The sequence below is a fragment of the Rhipicephalus microplus genome, chromosome 5 (genome assembly GCF_043290135.1).
Source record: "Rhipicephalus microplus isolate Deutch F79 chromosome 5, USDA_Rmic, whole genome shotgun sequence".
NCBI lineage: Eukaryota > Metazoa > Arthropoda > Arachnida > Ixodida > Ixodidae > Rhipicephalus > Rhipicephalus microplus.
Genome location: NC_134704.1, coordinates 161,826,105 through 161,836,464, shown reverse-complemented (window position 1 = coordinate 161,836,464; position 10,360 = coordinate 161,826,105). Strand labels below are relative to the sequence as shown.

The 10,360-nt window shown below is 45.6% G+C and overlaps 2 non-coding genes across 2 annotated transcripts; both read left to right on the top strand.

Annotated features, from left to right (window-relative positions):
- Positions 1-1,576: 1,576 nt before the first annotated feature.
- On the top strand, positions 1,577-1,648 carry TRNAW-CCA (transfer RNA tryptophan (anticodon CCA)). The gene has a single exon. It is a non-coding gene; the product is annotated as a tRNA-Trp (tRNA).
- Positions 1,649-6,861: 5,213 nt separating this feature from the next.
- TRNAW-CCA (transfer RNA tryptophan (anticodon CCA)) lies at positions 6,862-6,933 on the top strand. The gene has a single exon. It is a non-coding gene; the product is annotated as a tRNA-Trp (tRNA).
- The last annotated feature ends 3,427 nt before the right edge of the window (positions 6,934-10,360 follow it).

Sequence of the window (10,360 nt, the reverse complement as noted above, 5' to 3'; positions counted from 1 at the left end):
ATGTCTACAATGACTTGTCTCTTTACCTGTGCTTCATCGACAGAAGGCCGAGCAAAACATGCTACCACGTGTGTGCGAATGGTTACTCTAAGCGGACTCAGTGGCGCAACTTTAGCACGTCTGACTCCAGATCAGAAGGTTGCGTGTTCGATTCAAGTCTGGGTCAAATTCTTTTTTTTATTATTTTCATGTGTCTATCCACCTATTTGTCTGTCTACAATGACTTGTCTCTTTACCTGTGCTTCATCGACAGAAGGCCGAGCAAAACATGCTACCGCGTAAGTGCGAACGGCTACACTATGTGTACTCGGTGGCGATACGGTAGCACGTGTGACTCCAGATCACAAGGTTGCGTGTTTGAATCAGGTCCGGGTCAAATCCTCTTTTTTATTAGTTTCATCTATCCGTCTATCGACTTATCTGTATGTCTACAATGACTTGTCTCTTTACCTGTGCTTCATCGACAGAAGGCCGAGCAAAACATGCTACCACGTGTGTGCGAATGGTTACCTAACGGGCTCGGTGGCGACACGGTAGCACGTCTTACTCCAGCTCAGAAGGTTGCGTGTTCGAATCACGTCCGGTTCAAATTCTCTTTTTATTATTTTCATCTGTTTACCTATTTATTTGTCTGTCTACGATGACTTGTCTCTTTACCTGTGCTTCATCGACAGAAGGCCGAGCGAAACATGCTACCGCGTGTGTACGAACGGCTACACTAAGTGTACTCGGTGGCGATACGGTAGCACGTCTGACTCCAGATCACAAGGTTGCGTGTTCGAATCAGGTCCGGGTCAAATCCTCTTTTTTTATTATTTTCATCTATCTGTCTATCGACTTATCTGTATGTGTACAATGACTTGTCTCTTTACCTGTGCTTCATCGACAGAAGGCCGAGCAAAACATGCTACCACGTGTGTGCGAATGGTTACCTAACGGGCTCGGTGGCGACACGGTAGCACGTCTGACTCCAGATCAGAAGGTTGCGTGTTCGAATCACGTCCGGGTCAAATTCTCTTTTTTCTTATTTTCATCTATTTGTCTATCTACTTATTTGTCTGTGAAAAATGACTTGTCTCGTTACCTGTGCTTCATCGACAGAAGGCCGAGCAAAACAAGCTACCGCGTGTGTGCGAACGGCTACCCTAAGCGGATTCGATGGCGACACGGTAGCACGTCTGACTCCAGATCAGAAGGTTGCGTGTTAGAATCACGTCCGGGTAAAAGTCTCTTTATTATTTTCATCTATCTGTATATCTACTTATTTGTCTTCTACATTGACTCTTCTCTTTAGCTGTGCTTCCTCGACAGAAGGCCGAGCAAAACATGCTACCACGTGTGTGCGAACGGCCACCGTAAACGGACTCGGTAACGACATGTTAGCATGTCTGATTACAGATCAGAAGGTTGCGAGCTTGAATCACGTCTGGATCAAATTTCCTTTTTTCCTTATTTTCATCATTCTGTCTATCTACTTATTTGTCTGTCTACAATGACTTGTCTCTTTACCTGTACTTCATCGACAGAAGGCCGAAAAAACATGCTACCACTTGTGTGCGAATGGCTACCCTAAGCGGACTCGGTGGCTCAATGGTAGCGCGTCTGACTCCAGATCAGAAGGTGGCGTGTTCGAATCACGTCGGGGTCAAATTCTCTTTCTTATTGTTTTCAACTATCTGTCTACCTATTTGTCTGTCTACAATGACTTCTCTCTTATGCTTCATCGACAGAAGGCCGAGCAATATATGCTACTGCGTGTGTGCGAACGGCTACACTAAGTCAACTCGGTGGCGACCCAGTAGGACGTCTGACTCCAGATCAGAAGGTTGCGTGTTCGAATCACGTCGATGTGAAGTTCTCTCTTTTGTTATTTTCATCTATCTGTCTATCTACTTATTTGGCTGTCTAAAATCACTTGTCCCTTTACCTGTGCTTCATCGACATAAGGCCGTGCAAATCATTCTACCACGTGCGGGCGAACAGATACACTAAGCGGACTCGGTGGCGCAACTTTAGCACGTCTGACTCCAGACCAGAAGGTTGCGTGTTCTAATCCCGTCCGCGTCAAACTCTCTCTTTAGTATTTTCATCTATCTGTCTATCTACTTATTTCTCTGTCTGCAATGACTTGTCCCTTTACCTGTGCTTCATCGACAGAAGGCCGAGCAAAACATGCTACCGCGTGTGTGCGAACGGTTACTCTAAGCGGACTCAGTGGCGCAACTTTAGCACGTCTGACTCCAGATCAGAAGGTTGCGTGTTCGAATCAAATCCGGGTAAAATTCTTTTTTTATTATTATTTTCATCTGTCTATTCACTTATTTATCTGTCTACGATGACTTGTCTCTTTACCTGTGCTTCATCGAGAGAAGGCCGAGCAAAACATGCTACCGCGTGTGTGGGAACGGCTACACTAAGTGTACTGGGTGGCGATACGGTAGCACGTCTCACTCCAGATCACAAGGTGGCGTGTTCGAATCACGTCCGGGTCAAATCCTCTTTTTATTATTTTCATCTATCTGTCTATCTACTTATCTGTATGTCTACAATGACTTGTCTCTTCACCTGTGCTTCATCGACAGAACGCCGAGCAAAACATGCTACCACGTGTGTGCGAATGGTTACCTAACGGACTCGGTGGCAACAGGGTAGCACGTCTGACTCCAGATCAGAAGGTTGCGTGTTCGAATCACGTCCAGGTAAAAGTCTCTCTTTATTATTTTCATCTATCTATATATCTACTTATTTGTCTGTCTACAATGACTCTTCTCTTTATGTGTGCTTCATCGACAGAAGGCCGAGCAATTCATGCTACCACGTGTGTGCGAACAGCTACCCTAAACGGACGCGGTGGCGACACGGTAGCACGTCTGACTCCAGATCAGAAGGTTGCAAGTTTGAATCACGTCCGGGTCAAACTCGCTTATTTATTATTTTTATCTATCTCTGTATCTACTTATTTGTCCCTCTACAAAGACTTGTCTCTTTACCTGTGCTTCATCGACAGAAGGCCGAGCAAATCATGCTACCGCGTGTGTGCGAACGGCTACCCTAAGCGGATTCGATGGCGACACGATAGCACGTCTGACTCCAGATCATAAGGTTGCGTGTTCGAATCACGTCCGGGTCAAATTCTCTTTTTTATTATTTTCATCTGTTTAACTATTTATTTGTCTGTCTACGATGACTTGTCTCTTTACCTGTGCATCATCGACAGAAGGCCGAGCGAAATATGCCACCGCTTGTGTACGAACGGCTTCACTAAGTGGACTCGGTGGCGACACGGTAGCGCGTCCAACTCCAGATCAGATGGTTGCGTGTTCGTATCGCGTCCGGGTCAAATTCTCTTTCTTATTATTTTAATCTGTCTATCTACTTATTTGTCTGTCTACAATGACTTGTCTCTTTACCTGTGCTTCATCGTTATAAGGCCGTGCAAATCATTCTACCACGTGCGGGCGAACAGATACACTAAGCGGACTCGGTGGCGCAACTTTAGCACGTCTGACTCCAGATCAGAAGGTTGCGTGTTCTAATCACGTCCGCGTCAAACTCTCTCTTTAGTATTTTCATCTATCTGTCTATCTACTTATTTCTCTGTCTGCAATGACTTGTCCCTTTACCTGTGCTTCATCGACAGAAGGCCGAGCAAAACATGCTACCGCGTGTGTGCGAACGGTTACTCTAAGCGGACTCAGTGGCGCAATTTTAGCACGTCTGACTCCAGATCAGAAGGTTGCGTGTTCGAATCAAATCCGGGTAAAATTCTTTTTTTATTAATATTTTCATCTGTCTATTCACTTATTTATCTGTCTACGATGACTTGTCTCTTTACCTGTGCTTCATCGAGAGAAGGCCGAGCAAAACATGCTACCGCGTGTGTGGGAACGGCTACACTAAGTGTACTGGGTGGCGATACGGTAGCACGTATCACTCCAGATCACAAGGTGGCGTGTTCGAATCACGTCCGGGTCAAATCCTCTTTTTTATTATTTTCATCTATCTGTCTATCTACTTATCTGTATGTCTACAATGACTTGTCTCTTTACCTGTGCTTCATCGACAGAACGCCGAGCAAAACATGCTACCACGTGTGTGCGAATGGTTACCTAACGGACTCGGTGGCGACAGGGTAGCACGTCTGACTCCAGATCAGAAGGTTGCGTGTTCGAATCACGTCCGGGTAAAAGTCTCTCCTTATTATTTTCATCTATCTATATATCTACTTATTTGTCTGTCTACAATGACTTGTCTCGTTACCTGTGCTTCATCGACAGAAGGCCGAGCAAAACAAGCTACCGCGTGTGTGCGAACGGCTACGCTAAGTGGATTCGGTGGCGACACGGTAGCGCGTCTGACTCCAGATCAGAAGGTTGCAAGTTTGAATCACGTCCGGGTCAAACTCGCTTATTTATTATTTTTATCTATCTCTGTATCTACTTATTTGTCCCTCTACAAAGACTTGTCTCTTTACCTGTGCTTCATCGACAGAAGGCCGAGCAAATCATGCTACCGCGTGTGTGTGAACGGCTACCCTAAGCGGATTCGATGGCGACACGATAGCACGTCTGACTCCAGATCAGAAGGTTGCGTGTTCGAATCACGTCCGGGTCAAATTCTCTTTTTTATTATTTTCATCTGTTTAACTATTTATTTGTCTGTCTACGATGACTTGTCTCTTTACCTGTGCATCATCGACAGAAGGCCGAGCGAAATATGCCACCGCTTGTGTACGAACGGCTTCACTAAGTGGACTCGGTGGCGACACGGTAGCGCGTCCGACTTCAGATCAGAAGGTTGCGTGTTCGTATCGCGTCCGGGTCAAATTCTCTTTCTTATTATTTTAATCTGTCTATCTACTTATTTGTCTGTCTACAATGACTTGTCTCTTTACCTGTGCTTCATCGTTATAAGGCCGTGCAAATCATTCTACCACGTGCGGGCGAACAGATACACTAAGCGGACTCGGTGGCGCAACTTTAGCACGTCTGACTCCAGATCATAAGGTTGCGTGTTCTAATCACGTCCGCGTCAAATTCTCTTTTTAGTATTTTCATCTATCTGTCTATCTACTTATTTGTCTATCTGCAATGACTTGTCCCTTTACCTGTGCTTCATCGACAGAAGGCCGAGCAAAACATGCTACCGCGTGTGTGCGAACGGCTACACTAAGTGTACTGGGTGGCAATACGGTAGCACGTCTCACTCCAGATCACAAGGTTGCGTGTTCGAATCACGTACGGGTCAAATCCTCTTTTTTATTATTTTCATCTATCTGTCTATCTACTTATCTGTATTTCTACAATGACTTGTCTCTTTACGTGTGCTTCATCGACAGAAGGCCGAGCAAAACATGCTACCACGTGTGTGCGAATGGTTACCTAACGGACTTGGTGGCGACAGGGTAGCACGTCTGACTCCAGATCAGAAGGTTGTGTGTTCGAATCACGTCCGGGTCAAATTCTCTTTTTTATTATTTTCATCTGTTTATTTTTTATTTGTCTGTCTACGATGACTTGTCTCTTTACCTGTGCTTCATCGACAGAAGGCCGAGCGAAACATGCTACCGCGTGTGTACGAACGGCTTCACTAAGTGGACTCGGTGGCGACACGGTAGCACGTCTGTCTCCAGATCAGAAGGTTGCGTGTTCAAATCACGTCCGGGTAAAATTCTCTTTTTTCTTATTTTCATCTATTTGTGTATCTACTTATTTGTCTGTGCACAATGACTTGTCTCGTTACCTGTGCTTCATCGACAGAAGGCCGAGCAAAACAAGCTACCGCGTGTGTGCGAACGGCTACGCTAAGTGGATTCGGTGGCGACACGGTAGCACGTCTTACTACGGATCGGAGGGTGGCGTGTTCGAATCACGTCCATGTTAAGTTCTCGTTTTTGTTATTTTCATCCGTCTATCTACCTCTTTGTCTGTCTACAACGACTTGTTTCTTTACCTGTGCTTCATCAATAGAGGGCTGAGCAAAACATGCTACCACGTGTGTGTGAACGGCTACCCTAAATGGACTCGGTGGCGAACTGTTAGCACGTCCGACTCCAGATCAGAAGGTTGCGTGTTCGAATCGCGTCCGGGTTAAATTCTCTTTTTATTATTTTCATCTGTCTATCTACTTATTTGTCTGTCTACAATGACTTGTCTCTTTACCAGTGCTGCATCGACAGAAGGCCGAGCAAAACATGCTACCGCGTGTGTGCGTACGGCTACACTAAGTGGACTCGGTGGCAACCCGGTAGCACGTCTGACTCCAGATCGGAAGGTTGCGTGTTCGAATCACGTCCGGGTCAAGCTCTCTTTTTAATATTTTTTCTGTCTATCTACTTACTTGTCTGTCTACAATGACATGTCTCTTTACCTGTGCTTCATCGACAGAAAACCGAGCAAATCATGCTACCGCGTGTGTGCGAACGGCTACCCTAAGCGGATTCGATGGCGACACGGTAGCACGTCTGACTCCAGATCAGAAGGTTGCGTGTTAGAATCACGTCCGGGTAAAAGTCTCTTTATTATTTTCATCTATCTGTATATCTACTTATTTGTCTTCTACATTGACTCTTCTCTTTAGCTGTGCTTCCTCGACAGAAGGCCGAGCAAAACATGCTACCACGTGTGTGCGAACGGCCACCGTAAACGGACTCGGTAACGACATGTTAGCATGTCTGATTACAGATCAGAAGGTTGCGAGCTTGAATCACGTCTGGATCAAATTTCCTTTTTTCCTTATTTTCATCATTCTGTCTATCTACTTATTTGTCTGTCTACAATGACTTGTCTCTTTACCTGTACTTCATCGACAGAAGGCCGAAAAAACATGCTACCACTTGTGTGCGAATGGCTACCCTAAGCGGACTCGGTGGCTCAATGGTAGCGCGTCTGACTCCAGATCAGAAGGTGGCGTGTTCGAATCACGTCGGGGTCAAATTCTCTTTCTTATTGTTTTCAACTATCTGTCTACCTATTTGTCTGTCTACAATGACTTCTCTCTTATGCTTCATCGACAGAAGGCCGAGCAATATATGCTACTGCGTGTGTGCGAACGGCTACACTAAGTCAACTCGGTGGCGACCCAGTAGGACGTCTGACTCCAGATCAGAAGGTTGCGTGTTCGAATCACGTCGATGTGAAGTTCTCTCTTTTGTTATTTTCATCTATCTGTCTATCTACTTATTTGGCTGTCTAAAATCACTTGTCCCTTTACCTGTGCTTCATCGACATAAGGCCGTGCAAATCATTCTACCACGTGCGGGCGAACAGATACACTAAGCGGACTCAGTGGCGCAACTTTAGCACGTCTGACTCCAGATCAGAAGGTTGCGTGTTCTAATCCCGTCCGCGTCAAACTCTCTCTTTAGTATTTTCATCTATCTGTCTATCTACTTATTTCTCTGTCTGCAATGACTTGTCCCTTTACCTGTGCTTCATCGACAGAAGGCCGAGCAAAACATGCTACCGCGTGTGTGCGAACGGTTACTCTAAGCGGACTCAGTGGCGCAACTTTAGCACGTCTGACTCCAGATCAGAAGGTTGCGTGTTCGAATCAAATCCGGGTAAAATTCTTTTTTTATTATTATTTTCATCTGTCTATTCACTTATTTATCTGTCTACGATGACTTGTCTCTTTACCTGTGCTTCATCGAGAGAAGGCCGAGAAAAACATGCTACCGCGTGTGTGGGAACGGCTACACTAAGTGTACTGGGTGGCGATACGGTAGCACGTCTCACTCCAGATCACAAGGTGGCATGTTCGAATCACGTCCGGGTCAAATCCTCTTTTTTATTATTTTCATCTATCTGTCTATCTACTTATCTGTATGTCTACAATGACTTGTCTCTTCACCTGTGCTTCATCGACAGAACGCCGAGCAAAACATGCTACCACGTGTGTGCGAATGGTTACCTAACGGACTCGGTGGCAACAGGGTAGCACGTCTGACTCCAGATCAGAAGGTTGCGTGTTCGAATCACGTCCGGGTAAAAGTCTCTCTTTATTATTTTCATCTATCTATATATCTACTTATTTGTCTGTCTACAATGACTCTTCTCTTTATGTGTGCTTCATCGACAGAAGGCCGAGCAATTCATGCTACCACGTGTGTGCGAACAGCTACCCTAAACGGACGCGGTGGCGACACGGTAGCACGTCTGACTCCAGATCAGAAGGTTGCAAGTTTGAATCACGTCCGGGTCAAACTCGCTTCTTTATTATTTTTATCTATCTCTGTATCTACTTATTTGTCCCTCTACAAAGACTTGTCTCTTTACCTGTGCTTCATCGACAGAAGGCCGAGCAAATCATGCTACCGCGTGTGTGCGAACGGCTACCCTAAGCGGATTCGATGGCGACACGATAGCACGTCTGACTCCAGATCAGAAGGTTGCGTGTTCGAATCACGTCCGGGTAGAAGTCTCTCTTTATTATTTTCATCTATCTGTATATCTACTTATTTGTCTGTCTACAATGACTCTTCTCTTTAGCTGTGCTTCCTCGACAGAAGGCCGAGCAAAACATGCTACCACGTGTGTGCGAACGGCCACCCTAAACGGACTCGGTGGCGACATGTTAGCATGTCTGATTCCAGATCAGAAGGTTGCGTGTTCGAATCACGTCGGGGTCAAATTCTCTTTCTTATTGTTTTCAACTATTTGTCTGCTTATTTGTCTGTCTACAATGACTTCTTTCTTTACGTATGCTTCATCGACAGAAGGCCGAGCAATACATGCTACTGCGTGTGTGCGAACGGCTACACTAAGTCAACTCAGTGGCGACCCGGTAGGACGTCTGACTCCAGATGAGAAGGTTGCGAGCTTGAATCACATCTGGATCAAATTTCCTTTTTTCATATTTTCATCATTCTGTCTATCTGCTTATTTGTCTGTCTACAATGACTTGTCTCTTTACCTGTGCTTCATCGACAGAAGGCCGAAAAAACATGCTACCACGTGTGTGCGAACGGCTACCCTAAGCGGACTCGGTGGCGCAACGGTAGCACGTCTGATTCCAGATCAGAAGGTTGCGTTTTCGAATCACGTCGGGGTCAAATTCTCTTTCTTATTGTTTTCAACTATCTGTCTGCTTATTTGTCTGTCTACAATGACTTCTTTCTTTACGTATGCTACATCGACCGAAGGCCGAGCAATACATGCTACTGCGTGTGTGCGAACGGCTACACTAAGTCAACTCAGTGGCGACCCGGTAGGACGTCTGACTCCAGATCAGAAGGTTGCGTGTTCGAATCACGTCGATGTCAAGTTCTCTCTTCTGTTATTTTCATCTATCTGTCTGTCAACTTAATTGTCTGTCTGCAATGACTTGTCTCTTTACCTGTGCTTCATCGACAGAAGGCCGAGCAAAACATGCTACCACGTGTGTGCGAATGGCTGCACTGAGCGAACTCGGTGGCGCAACTTTAGCACGTCTGACTCCAGATCAGAAGGTTGCGTGTTCTAATCACGTCCGCGTCAAATTCTCTTTTTAGTATTTTCATCTATCTGTCTATCTACTTATTTGTCTATCTGCAATGACTTGTCCCTTTACCTGTGCTTCATCGACAGAAGGCCGAGCAAGACATGCTACCGCGTGTGTGCGAACGGCTACACTAAGTGTACTGGGTGGCAATACGGTAGCACGTCTCACTCCAGATCACAAGGTTGCGTGTTCGAATCACGTACGGGTCAAATCCTCTTTTTTATTATTTTCATCTATCTGTCTATCTACTTATCTGTATGTCTACAATGACTTGTCTCTTTACCTGTGCTTCATCGACAGAAGGCCGAGCAAAACATGCTACCACGTGTGTGCGAATGGTTACTCTAAGCGGACTCAGTGGCGCAACTTTAGCACGTCTGACTCCAGATCAGAAGGTTGCGTGTTCGAATCAAGTCTGGGTCAAATTCTTTTTTTTATTATTTTCATGTGTCTATCCACCTATTTGTCTGTCTACAATGACTTGTCTCTTTACCTGTGCTTCATCGACAGAAGGCCGAGCAAAACATGCTACCGCGTAAGTGCGAACGGCTACACTATGTGTACTCGGTGGCGATACGGTAGCACGTGTGACTCCAGATCACAAGGTTGCGTGTTTGAATCAGGTCCGGGTCAAATCCTCTTTTTTATTAGTTTCATCTATCCGTCTATCGACTTATCTGTATGTCTACAATGACTTGTCTCTTTACCTGTGCTTCATCGACAGAAGGCCGAGCAAAACATGCTACCACGTGTGTGCGAATGGTTACCTAACGGGCTCGGTGGCGACACGGTAGCACGTCTTACTCCAGCTCAGAAGGTTGCGTGTTCGAATCACGTCCGGTTCAAATTCTCTTTTTATTATTTTCATCTGTTTACCTAT